Here is a 12,652-nt window from a genome sequence, read left to right as displayed (position 1 = left end):
ATCAAGAAATGGTTTGTTGCTCAGGAAGTTTCATGATGATTTACTACTGTAATCTCTAGTGAAAAACACAAAACCCATCCTTCAGTTTTCCGCTGTCACTGGAAAGGAATCCTTTTCAAATGGAATTTAAATAGGTAAATAACTAAAAAAAAAAAAATGTGGAGTTTACCTTCCCAATGTGAAACTACATCCATCTCTGAGTTGTAAAGAATGTATATTAAAATTATATCATGCAACAAAATGCACATTTTGTAGAGGGGGAAGAAAAAATTAAATTGAATCTTCCTGACAATTGTCTTAAATCACACCTTCCTGCCTGCAACTGAAATTATAAGTCACATGGCTTTGAGTTAAATCAAATTCACCCTGGCAGGAAGATAGGCTGATGCGGCTCCAATTCTGTTGGGAGGTCGAGATGGAGGGAAACACAAGTCTCCCTCAAGGAAACTCTCCCCGCATCAAGGATTTGGGGAAACGAGATGCTCTGGCCAGGTAAGTGGACAGACACCTGACATAACTCTCCCACCAGCCAAGGTTGTGACACACACAGCACATTCCTGACATGTCTGCTGCCCACTACAATGCCAAGTGGGTCTTACGAAACAAATATTTCTCTGCAAACAGGGTCAGGCCCCTAGGCTGGCAGGCTTAGAATTTCAGAGGTGTAGTCAGGTCAAACGTACACACTTCTTGGCTAAGCAACTGAAATCAGCTTTAGTTTGCGTTCCCCTTGAATGACCATTTCATAGGTGGAAATCCTAGTACACACATCGTATCTAACTGCACTGAAATGGGCTTCAAATCTGATATTCTAGGTGTTACAACCAGAAAATATGTTCCTGACCACGTTTTCTATGTGAGCTTCAAGAAGGAAAGATAGTAGGAATAAAGGCAAAAGGGGAAGAAAGAAAGAGTGAAGAAAAGAACGTGCCCCACATGCTTACCACATAATAAGCAGGGTACGGTGCTTTCCTGGGCACCTCATTTAATCAGCACAACACTCCTGCAGTGTTTAAGGAGCACTTGTCCTCATTTCTATAGTTAGAGAAACTGAGGCACTGGAAAGTGAAGAGACTTGCCCAAGGTCACCCAACGTGTAAATGGGAGTGCTGACTCCAATCGCCGTCTGCCTGCAGACTCAAGGAGAGACGCAGTTTCCCTCTTCAAGGAAACTGTTGGTTTTCCTTAATATCTGAACTTACCCTCTGCTGCTCTTCCCAACTCCACACCTCTAAATCCTCCTCATTCTTCAAAGAGGTGTCATAAATTCCAGTTCCTTCCGGAAGTCTGTTCTGAGGATGCCCTCTTCTAGAACTCAATTTTAACCCACGTTACATTAGCTTGCAAACGATCCCCAACCGTTTCTTGTGTTGTCTTCCCAGCATGATTGCGAGCTTGTTAAAGAAAAGAACCAGTGTCCCATGTGTTTTGTAATCTCCCACCAAACCTGGCTTAGGGTTCAGCCACAGAACAGCCTTGATTGGAGCATTTAAAGGCTGGGCTGCCCGGCTCACCCCTTGCAGCCACTCCCCATCCCTCCCAGAGCATTCATCACACAGGGGTCTCTAAGGGCTGCACAACCCGCTCCCCAAATGGCCCCTCTCTGGCCTCTCCCTCTGCCCCTCCCCACCAGCAGCCCTTCCTCCCCCAAGCACTCTGCTCTGGCCACGGAGCCCACTGTGCCTCGGACACCCCAGGCGTCCCCAGCCTCACGGTCTTTGCACTGGCTGCCCCCTTCCCCCGGAACTCGCTTCCCCTACACAGACTTCACACCTAACTTTCTTCAAGTCTTTGCTTAGAGTTGAGCCGCTGACCACCTCATTTCCTAGCAACCCCTTCATATTTTTGTGTTTGTTCCACTGATCTATTCCCAGCACTTCCTAGGTGCTCAATAAATACTAGTTAGAGGAAGGACTGACAGGGCATGTGACTAACAGAAGGCAGGTACATCCCAGGCAACTATCAAACGTTCAGCCAAACTAGAGGAGAACAGGAACTGAGAAGCAGGCCTGCAGTTTCTCCTCAGCATCTGATGGGCCCCCAGGGCCCAATAAACAATGCGAGACCTGGAGTCTTCCTCTCACATCCGCCCACAGAGCTAAGGGCCCACTGTGTGACACACCTCACCATGAACAATCCACTTGCTCAATTAAATGGGAAGCTCCTGGCAGACCTGGACGTATCTGCTGTTTCCTGTGTGTGCACTTGTCCCCTCTATGGTCCCTGACCTGACCCTGCCCTGAGACTGGAGGACCCCCTCAACAAAGTTGTGATCTGAATGGAGGAAATGGTCTTATTCACACCAAGTCCTCTCCTGGAAAAAGTGACACTGACAGCTGCAAAGAGCCCGGTCTGGAAACTCTCAGCCTTCTAGAGCACGCAGTCCTGGGCTGCTCCCGGCACACTGCTCCTCCTGCATCTCCAGGGGAGGAGACTGACAAAACGGTCACTTTCTAACCCATCTCAGGGCCTTGCTCCTTTCATGAATCTTTCTTCCAGTCTCATCTGAACACTTGTTGCTAAGAGAAAGGAATGAGCCTTTTTTTCTCTTGATCAGTCTCAATGAAGCAGAAAAACCAAGAGGGTCCCTAGCCCCTTAATAAGGAGCTTGATAAAGCTAACAAGGTTTTGTCCTACTAACTGCATAACCTTGGACACGTTAATGACAGGTGCTGGGCCTCGATTTCCTCATCTGTAAAATGGGGTAACAACACCATCCCAAAGGGTTGCTTTTGAGGTTAAAATGGTGTAACACATGTAAAGCATTTAGCACACACTAGGTGCTCAACAGATACTAATTATCTTCCCCTTCCCATGTCTTTTCTAGACAAATTCAGACCTGGTATATCTACAATGCTTCCTCACTGGTTTTTTTTTTTTTTTTTCCAATTTTTGAATCATTGATAAAAGTCTTTTCTATCCACTTTCCACTGGATTCCCCTTCCAATATAACCCCCCAGATTCTAATAATATTCTTTAAAGCCTCACCCAATTATAATCTGTGTCATACTTCCTACATGTTATATTTTCCTCCATATATTCTTTTAGAAAATAAAGCAAATCAGAAGATCAGTTTACTATTAAACTGAGATTTAGAAGCAGAAGAAACCAAAATGTGAAAAGACCCTCTCCACAACCGTGAACTAAGAAGCAGACCTAAAGTTTCTCCCACACCCCTCCCACCCCTCCATGGCTCCTTCTCTCCCATCAGGGAAATAGTAGGATGATTAATCAGACAAAACCTGTCCCACTCGTCAAGATCCTTTGAGGCAGTAACCACATAAACACCAAGCCTCATAACTGCAATAAAGAAAAACCAGAAAATTGCTCTGGGACCCTCACTAAGGCACAGCTAAATAAATCTATAACAGAAGATCAAAAAAAATCTTCCACATCGATAATAGAAAATGCTACCAGCATACACAGGAATTGAAATTAGTTCAATAAAGGAATAAAGTCACATTTGCGGGTTGCAAGTAAGATTTTTGCTTACTTTTATCCTCCCATCATATAACTCACAAGGTTATTAATACGGACTCCTACTGTTTTGGGCAAATAAACAGCTGCTGATGTTTGGTGCCCAAACCACTTTATTAGAGCTTTCATTTACAGCAATTGTTTTTTCCTTTCCAAATCCTGAGAGGCTCAGACAGCTAAAACACAGAGTGCCAAGGCAGAATGAATCAGAAAAGGTGGAGGAGGCACCTTGTACGGGCTGCGGGGAAGGAGGGAGGGGACAGAGGCTGCTGGGACACTCGCTGTCCTCTTTATAACTCTCGGACAAAGTCAATGCTCAAGAGCAGAAAGCAGAAAACACCGATGTGGAGCAATCAGCACGACGGTTTTGCCCTGATAGGAGGAATCACCACCAAACAAGTCACTGAGAAGACAGGCATGGCCAACCATCCAGGTCTGCACAGGGCTGGGGGCCTCCTTGGACCCAGAACTTTGTTTTAAAACACTGGAAGTCCTGGTCAAGTAGACAAGCTGGTCATGCTGGCAGACACATGACTACGTCAGTGCAGAGGAAAGCACTCAGCTCAGCACCTGGCACGGCACACGTGCCCAACAGCCACATGTGGAATCTGAATGAGCTTTCGCCTGCAGCAGGCACATTCCTCTCTTCCTACAAGGACAAGTTCCGGAGGGCTCCATAATAACCAGGAGGATCCACAATGATCCAAGGAAAAGGCTCTCCACAGCATTCATGGCAGCACCTAACTCTGTCTTCCAGAGCAGGGTTCTCCCTCTAGCACCCCAACCTTGAGGTTCCTTGCTTACACAAGGACAGACCAAGCCAACCACCCGGCGTCCTGCCCCATCAGTCTCCCACCTGACTGAGCCCTCTCTTTGATACAATGATCTCCTGGCTGTCTCTCTGTGAGACTGGCATGGTTTTTTCTATTCTGTAAAGAGCATAGACGTTGGAGACAGTTTCCCTTCTTGGCTCTACCACCTATCAGCTCTGGGACCTCGTGCAAACGCTCTAAGTCTATACATGTTCATGTGCTCGCCTCTAAAACTCTATAAAAAGCAATCGTGCATGGACAATACCTAGCCCCATCCCTGACACACAGCACTTCTCCCTCCAGTCTCCCTGATACAATCAATCTTCAATTCTTTATACACCTGTTGCTCTTAAACTAAATCAAGTGTTTGGTTAGGATTCTCATTTGTCATTTCTGTAGCTTCAAGTCTCTCTTTACCTTCCTTACTCTCACATTCATTGGCTCAAGCAATTTTGGTACTGTCCTCCTAGGTCCCCAGATGCCACTGGCATGACATTTATTAACCCAAGTTTCAAACCCTATCCTGCCTGGGTCCCTGAATTACCTTCCTGCTCCTCTGGGATCTCAAGAAGGATGGACGAGTCAGACTGGTGAAGCCAAACAAGGCACCAGAGCTTGTTAAGATGCAGCACCCAACGATCTTAAACAGGGTGCACTACTCTTAGTCGTCAACTCTGGACATGGGTTGAATGAACCCATTCATATCAAAGACTCGGCCCCAAGCCTCTTCTTCGGGAATCATTTTCCACTGTTCTCATCTGTCCCAAGGACATAGTTGCAGGTGCCACTTTCCTGGATCTTTCCAAACACTTTACTTTTGTGAGCTCTTAAAGGACAGTGGTACCAAAACAGCCTAGCAAGCATGTTGGCTGGCTTTAGTACCATTTTAGCAGTGGTATCGTACAGGAAGCTGTCACTGTCTCATTGGGGCTGGACACGGAGGAATTTCAGTTAGCATCATTAAGGGCTGCTTCACCTCCCAAAAACGAACCTTCACAAAACTAAAATTGAATGCAGGTGCTGAAAGAGAACTACATCTCAGAACCGCAGAGCCACTCAGATAAGCTGTTCTACCAACATTTTTCAATCCATCGCATAGCCAGAAAAACTACCAAAGCATTAGTGTTCCTATCATCTGGAATCCTCCTGCTTCAAGTTCCAGTTGGCTGCACTCAGCTGGGTCCATAAAGAGTACATAGACCCACACACAAGATTCCAGAACAGTCGCTGTTCCCAGTCACTGCCACTACATACTGCATAGTGGAACTGCTGTTCGGCAATTTGTTATTAATAATAATTTAAGTACCAAAGCTTACCAATGATTAAGTTTAATAAATTGAAGGGATGTCAAGGTTATCACATTCTCTTGCACACTAGTCTGTTTTCTGGAGTGAGAGAAAAAGAAATGGAGTGAAATCAAATGCAATGTGCTGGGATGTGCTCACACTGGCTCTGCCCTGGGGCATGTGCCGTGTGTGTGTGTGTGTGTGTGTGTGTGTGTGTGTGTGTGTGTGTGTGTGTGTGTGTAAGGAAAAACCATGAAGAACTCCTGTGCTCAAGCACTGCACTGTAGAATGGAGCTGACTGACCCCAAAGGCAAAGTGAGACTGGATAAGACGACTATTGTGGGTGCCATGAAAGAACCAAATCTCTGACAAACTCAAGGTGGCACCGCCAGCCTGAGACACTCAAGGCCAGCCCAGCATTCATTGGATTTGGATGGCCCACCAGCAGACCTCACCCATTCTGTCCCTTGCTCCCCACCACAGCGCCCGTCCAACATTTAGGAACTTCCACCTCTCCAGCCTCACGTATAACCCTATTCCCCCCCAAATACCACCTTGCTGACCTCTGGCTGCCTTCATCACTCACAGTTGGCTTAGTGTTTCCCCAAAAGCACTTCTGTGCAACACCAAGTATAGTTGGGCCACCGTCCTACATGCTTCTGCACAGGGAGGCCTGTCTGTCCCAGACTCTTGGATAGAACCCCAGCAATGAAAACGGATAACAATCCTAAAGAGACGCTCAAGCCCCAGATCAAGGCAACAGCCCATTCCGCTTTTCCAGTTAAGTGAAGTCCGAAATCCCAGAGGATGGAGATGAGATGCCCTGGTAGCTGCTTGGTTAGGCTGGCTCTGAACCCCATTGATAACTTCGGAAACACACAGACCAGCCTAACCCAAGCAACTGAGGCTGGCCTGCAAGGCCCTCTCAAACCAGAAACCCAGACTGCGGCTCTCCGACATTTCATTCGGAATTCTCCTTGAGATTCTCCATCAACCTACTCATCAAGGGCAAATAACAATTTATGTCAAGTGAGTGGGAAAGAATGTGGAACTCATTTATTTTACAGCCTACAGACTTCTGGATAAAAATGAAAATTCTTTGGCCCTGGGTAAAAGTGGTATTGTTTGGCAAGGTTTTTCTAGTCCATAAAGATGTGGTCCTGAGCTATGAATAAAGGTAATTGGGCTCAATTTCTGCATCCTGCGATTGAACTCTCCCAAAATATCAATCACTGTTACTAATATAATTTCCCATGCCACAGTTCATTCGGAAGGACAAATACCCTTACTGTTTAAATGACACCCTTTCCTCAAATAAACTGAAGTATCCGGCAAACGTCATATCCTCTTCACATCCCTGCCAGCTCAGAGATCCGATGAGGAGGACACCAGCCAGTTCTAGGTGACATCGAAAAGCTTTAGGGAGCAAAACTATCTCCCAACCTCCAGACCTCGGACACATTCTGATTTTTAAGGACCGTATATGGTTTGTAACCACCATAAGCAACCAGTTGTGACCGACCTGATATGTATTAATATGCACATAGCATGCCTAATAAACTTTTAGGAAACAAAAAGCAATTAATAATCCACTTCTCCCATTGTTGGGATGAGCTTGACTCACTGTAGTCAGATAATGGATTTGGAAATTAGTCATGTAATTGTAATACATTATTAATCACAATATTCAGAAGGGTAAAGAGATGTTATAAGAATACTACCCAGGAATTCAATTTCCTTTTATATTTGTTTACTCTCTTGAAATCTCTATGCTATCCCTCACAAAAATGTAACAGTCTGATCTTTCCTTTTTTCCTAAAACAGTGATTTTCAACATTTTTTTTAAAAAGCAGAGCCTTTTAAAAAATGAAATATTTTACAGAACACCGAATACAAGACAGATGAAAGAGAAGCTGCATCACTTGCGAGGAGGGCAGAGGGTGGGTGCAGGAGGGGTCCAGGAGACCTCACTTGCCCCTTTCACTTCTCAAGCCACAGATCAAACCTTCTAGAAGTTTGGAGCTCCTGGGGACAGAGTTTGAAAACCACTGCCCTAAGGCAGCTGTGTAATGCAAAAATTACATATACAATATAGAGTACAGGCTTTATTGATGATATATGTAAATAAAATATAAATATATAATTCACAAATCATAAACACTGATAGCCCAAGAGAAAAACTGGCAAAAGGACACCAATGCTGGTGACATCAAACATGGGGGCGGGGGAGGGTATTCAGTTCTATATTAATCAACAGAGTAGAAATCAAAAGAATAGGACATCTGACAATAATTATATTTGCCCAGAGAAAGTTGAACAATGATAACACTCAATGCTGGCCAGGCTCCATGAACCAGTACAATAACACATTGCCGGCGGCTGTTTAGAAACGCTTTCCTTTTGAAAAACAATCTTTCATAAAAATGGTCATAGTCTCTAAGTCAGTAGTAATCCCACTTCTGCAAATACATTCTTAAAAGTAATTCAAATGAAGAAAACAGTGAGGTAAAGCTGCTTATTTCTGCATTAATTATAATAGAAAAGCAAATGTGCCAAAATAGGGACACGCTTAAATCAGTGATCGTGGAATATTATGTAGTCATTAAAAATGCAGTACGAGTTCTCTTTAGAAACACTACTGAATCCCCTCTCCAGATTAACCATGCTTCCATCCCCTCTGTGAACAAAAACCCAGATGCCTTTGTCGCTCTGTGTCAGCTTCTCTCTCCTACTGCCCTCTCAAATCTCCTGCTAGCAACTGAGATAGTTGTATGCTTACCAACAGTCCAGTGGGTTCCTTCCCAAATGTGTTTGTATTCTCGGTATGTCATCGTAACAGTGTAATGGAATTACATATTATATGAACCAAAAAGATGAGAGTTATGTGTAAGAAAATTAATTTAAATGCTTTGAAAAAACTTTACAAAGCTAGTTACTTACTCAAATAGTAGTCAAATTACATGTGAGCAAAATGACTGCAGAAGAGGAGGAAAAAGTAATAAAAATTTAGGCTACTACACTGAGATTGCTTCATAAGCATCTTTAAGTCCTCAATGAATTTTAAAGAAAACAGAATGAGAAATCAGACTTCATAAACAGCACATTATGGGAATAGTTTATGTAAGGAAGATGATCACAAAGCCAATCAACAGATCCAACCCAAAGGCAAAGCCTTGGCCTTACATCAAAAGGCTGGTAAATGAACGTACATTTTGAATAATATTAAAATAAAATATTTAATACATGTAATATCTTATTTTATTCTCTTCTTTAACCCATTTTTCAATTAACTAACTTAAACCCTGACTGTTGAATACGAAGGATTCTACCATCCTTTAAAAACAAGTACGCTACAACAGGGACCGGAAGTATTTTGATTCACCTCTGCATCCAAAGTTACCTCCCCAGTGCAGTGCCTGACACATTTAGGTCTCCAATAAATAAGGACTTAATTAATAAACTATGTAGCAAACGTGAGAAAACTGCTTCCAACAAAAATCAAATTGAAAAAAGCAGAATCAAAAATTACATGTAAACAACTACACCTTCCTTTTTAGAAAGACAGACAGACAAAGCTAAAAGGATTGTTATTATAAAACACAAAAACAACTGTGTTAGGGTAGAATGAATCAGAGGCACTTCAATACATTTTTATACATATCCTTTAATACTGGCACATTCTTTTACAGACTCAGAAGATATTAATCAAGAAAAGGAGAATGCTGTTTCTGTTTCTACTGACTCCAAAATAAGAAGGGAAGCCACATTTCCCTCTCCTACATTCTCCTTCAGCACACCTCTGCTTAATCCACCTCACCAACCCAAGCAACCCGACCTTTCTTCTCCTAAGACAGAACCTGTTCTAACCCTGACTTTGTGTTTTCAAGCCATCAGGACGCTAATTTTAAAATCTGGAGTTATCCACCCTCTCGTTTACCATCTATTTGGTTAAGAAGAAAAAAACCTAAAAACTGCAATTTACATTCCCAAGAGATTCCCAAACACTATCTAATTAAATCATTCAATCAGAAAACAAATTAAAATGAAATATCACTGCAACCCCCAAGAGGAAAATAAACTTTTCAGTCACGACTAGAACAGACCTCTCGGGTGATGCGCCAAAGCCTCTTCTAATTGCAAGTCCTATGGAACAGCCTGCAGAACATTTTGTGACATTTGCAGCTTCCGGGACAACTTTCCTTCCAAAGCAAAGAGGAACCGGAGCGGGGCTCCAAAGCAAAACATATTGGTGCAAGAAGGGAAATGTTTTCATTAATGACTAAACGATACACTGGGCATCAGCACTGTGTACTCATTCATTCATCCACACATCCATCCTACACTTACTCTCTGTAGGATGCCAGGCAGAAACCGTCCTGGCTGTTCCACAAACACTTTGTAAGTAAATGTAACCTCTGTCTCTCAGCATGAAACAAAACACAACCCAGAGATTCCTGAGTTTATCTATGGAAGAGTCTCCAGGTGGGAAGGCTATGATGCCAGCAGCCCTGGGCCACCCTTTGAGGTCTCTTACTTTGATATCCACTCCCCCCATCAAGTGACTCCCAGGAAGCACTGTTTCCCTGGGACCCACTGGCCCTCCTAGGAGACAGTATAGGAGATGGTTAAGAACAGACTATGAAGACACATTAGCTGGGTTTAAATCCCTGCACTACCACATACCAGTGCTGTGGCCCTAGACAAGTCATATTACCATCCCCTCTGTAAAATGGAGCTAATGTTACCTACCTCCTAGGGGTGTGAGGATTAAATAAGTCAGTGTATATAAAGCACTCAGAACAGTGCCTGGCACCTAACAGGCGCTATATAATGTTTAGCTATTACTATTATTATTATCCTTTATGCCCCCTCAGCTCAGCAGAGTACACTAAATTGCTCAAAAGGCTCTACTGATTAGAGGAAACTTGACAGTGGAATACACAAATCTTCAAGTTCAAGAGTCTGATCCTGTGCTTCCCCACCCTCTGCCTTCAGAGAGCTGCATTTGGCCAGCCCCAAACCTTGTAAGCCCCTTATCTAAACAAGGTAAGCCCCTACATTTCCCTTTAAATTCCAGCTCAGGGATGGCTCTGGCACCACGGGGTGGGGGTGGGGCAGCTGCCATCATTACATCATTGCAACATCACGGCCCAAGCAACCATGTAACCTCTGTCCTCCGCCTGCCTCATGTCCAGTCTTCCCCAAGTCTCCCATGTGGGTTGTGGTTGGCCTTTCTGTCCTGAGAATGTAATCATTTCTGATTATCCAATGGAGTCACAATACAGTCACTGCACACGTACAGGAGAACTGTACCAACACATGTTTAAGGATTCTGTTCCCTCTTCTTTTCCCATCCCTCTCATTTTTTTCAGATATATACGTAATTGAAAGTTCCAAACAATGTATAGTTAATAAGGTTTCTGGGGAGAAAAATCACAAAGGCTCCTTTCAACTTCAACACTGCACTCCTCTTCATGTAGAGCCTTGTAATCCATGTGGCAACCGTCCACACTCAACATGACAGGGGCCCACTCTGTGATGAGATCGTGCGTTCACAGTGTCTCCACACTGCTTCCCAAAGTAGCACCTTGCTCACTTCCTCCCTGACCAGACTGCGAAGCACAAGGGAATCATCTTCCAGGAACACATATACACACACACAGAATCTGTGAATGAAAATCTCTCAACATCTGTGGGCAAAGTAGAAATGTCAAAGTAAGCTATGGCCTTGTGTCTCCCTGGGAACATTCTGAATCACCCTGGGGCAAACACTGTACTTCTGTTGCTGATGAATTGCCAATCCAGACCCACAGGATGGGAAAGGACAAGTAAGAAAGAGCAGCAACGGGCACCATCAGAGAGAAAAATTGGTCTGCCAACCCCAGTGCTAGGTTGAGGGGCCAAGGCATGAAGGAGAAGTTGTCAACAGTCTCCTTTTCTGGGGGAGTGTCAGAGCCATAGACTTGATCTGAAGTCATCAGTCAGGAAACACAAGGGATATATAGCCTCTCCTGCACTCACCTGAACCTCCCCTAGGGAAGAAACCGCTCTGGACATATGGGGAAACACACCAAATGTGGACAGGGAAGCTGTCCCAGTCCTGTCAGGGGCAGCAGGTGCAAGAGTTGGATCCAGACTCCCACGTGTAAACAAAAGAAAGTGCTTCTGGAGGGAGAAAGGAGCACTTGCATTCAACCCTGTATTTGCCAAGATCTGCAGAGTGCTGGAACCAAAAAGCCTGTCAGGCCTGAAAGGTTTACAGGTGAACTCGGCTCTGCCCTTAAGAAGCTCACACACCTGGTAGAAAGCAGGGAGAGAGGAAGGAGAAGAAAAGAGAAGTGTGAACGTGAGAGACGCCTGTATGTGCACACTCGGGTACTGGCGGAGCCTGGAGCTCTCCATCCCCTGCCTCTGACAGCTCATTGCACCGAGGACCGTCCTGCACACCATCCTCCCCTTGGCCCCAGCCCCGGCTTGGAGCGCAACGTCTCAAAGCAGCCTTAGACTCCAGACCCACCCTGCGCGGGTCCGTTTGCTCCGCCCCAGCCGCTCCCTGGGCCTGGGAGTGGAGCTAGGGGAGGGAACGGCCTCCACCCTGCTGCTAGCGGACCCACGCACGAGGCGCAGCGCAAGGCGGGTTCTGGAGGCTCTGGGCGGATGTGCCACCGCAAGGGACAGAGCTCCAGGCTCCGACGCTCCTTACCCACGTCCACACCTGCTCCTGGAGAGTCTTAGAGCCGCAGGCTGTAGTGGGGGTGGGGTTCAAGCAGCACGCCCAGCTACAGAACCCCCTGTATTTCCCCCTACGGACTCTGCACAGCTGGGCTGGCGCTGAGGCTATGCAATCTTCCCAGCTCCAGCTCATCCAGCAGCTTGTGGCTTCTAAAGGCCAATGGCTGAGGCCGCGTGGGCAACTCACCCTGCGCCCTTACACTGGGCTCTCTTCTACACACACGTACACACACTCTGAGCCGGACCTGTGTGCGATCCGGAAAGCCCGCGAGCAATCAGCCGGGAGTCACACGCACATTTGGACACGTGCGCAGCGCGCCCCCACATCTCCAGCGAGCTGCACAC

The 12,652-nt window shown here is 45.3% G+C and overlaps 1 protein-coding gene across 1 annotated transcript in view; it reads right to left on the bottom strand.

Moving 5' to 3' along the window:
- GALNT18 (polypeptide N-acetylgalactosaminyltransferase 18) overlaps nucleotides 1-12,652 on the bottom strand; it is a 323,682-nt gene that overhangs the window by 310,088 nt on the left and 942 nt on the right. The window lies entirely within an intron of this gene.

Source organism: Rhinolophus hipposideros (genome assembly GCF_964194185.1).
Source record: "Rhinolophus hipposideros genome assembly, chromosome: 10".
In the NCBI taxonomy this organism is placed as follows: Eukaryota; Metazoa; Chordata; class Mammalia; order Chiroptera; family Rhinolophidae; genus Rhinolophus; species Rhinolophus hipposideros.
The sequence above is the reverse complement of the archived record's forward strand: the minus strand, read 5'-3'. Positions and strand labels throughout refer to the sequence as shown.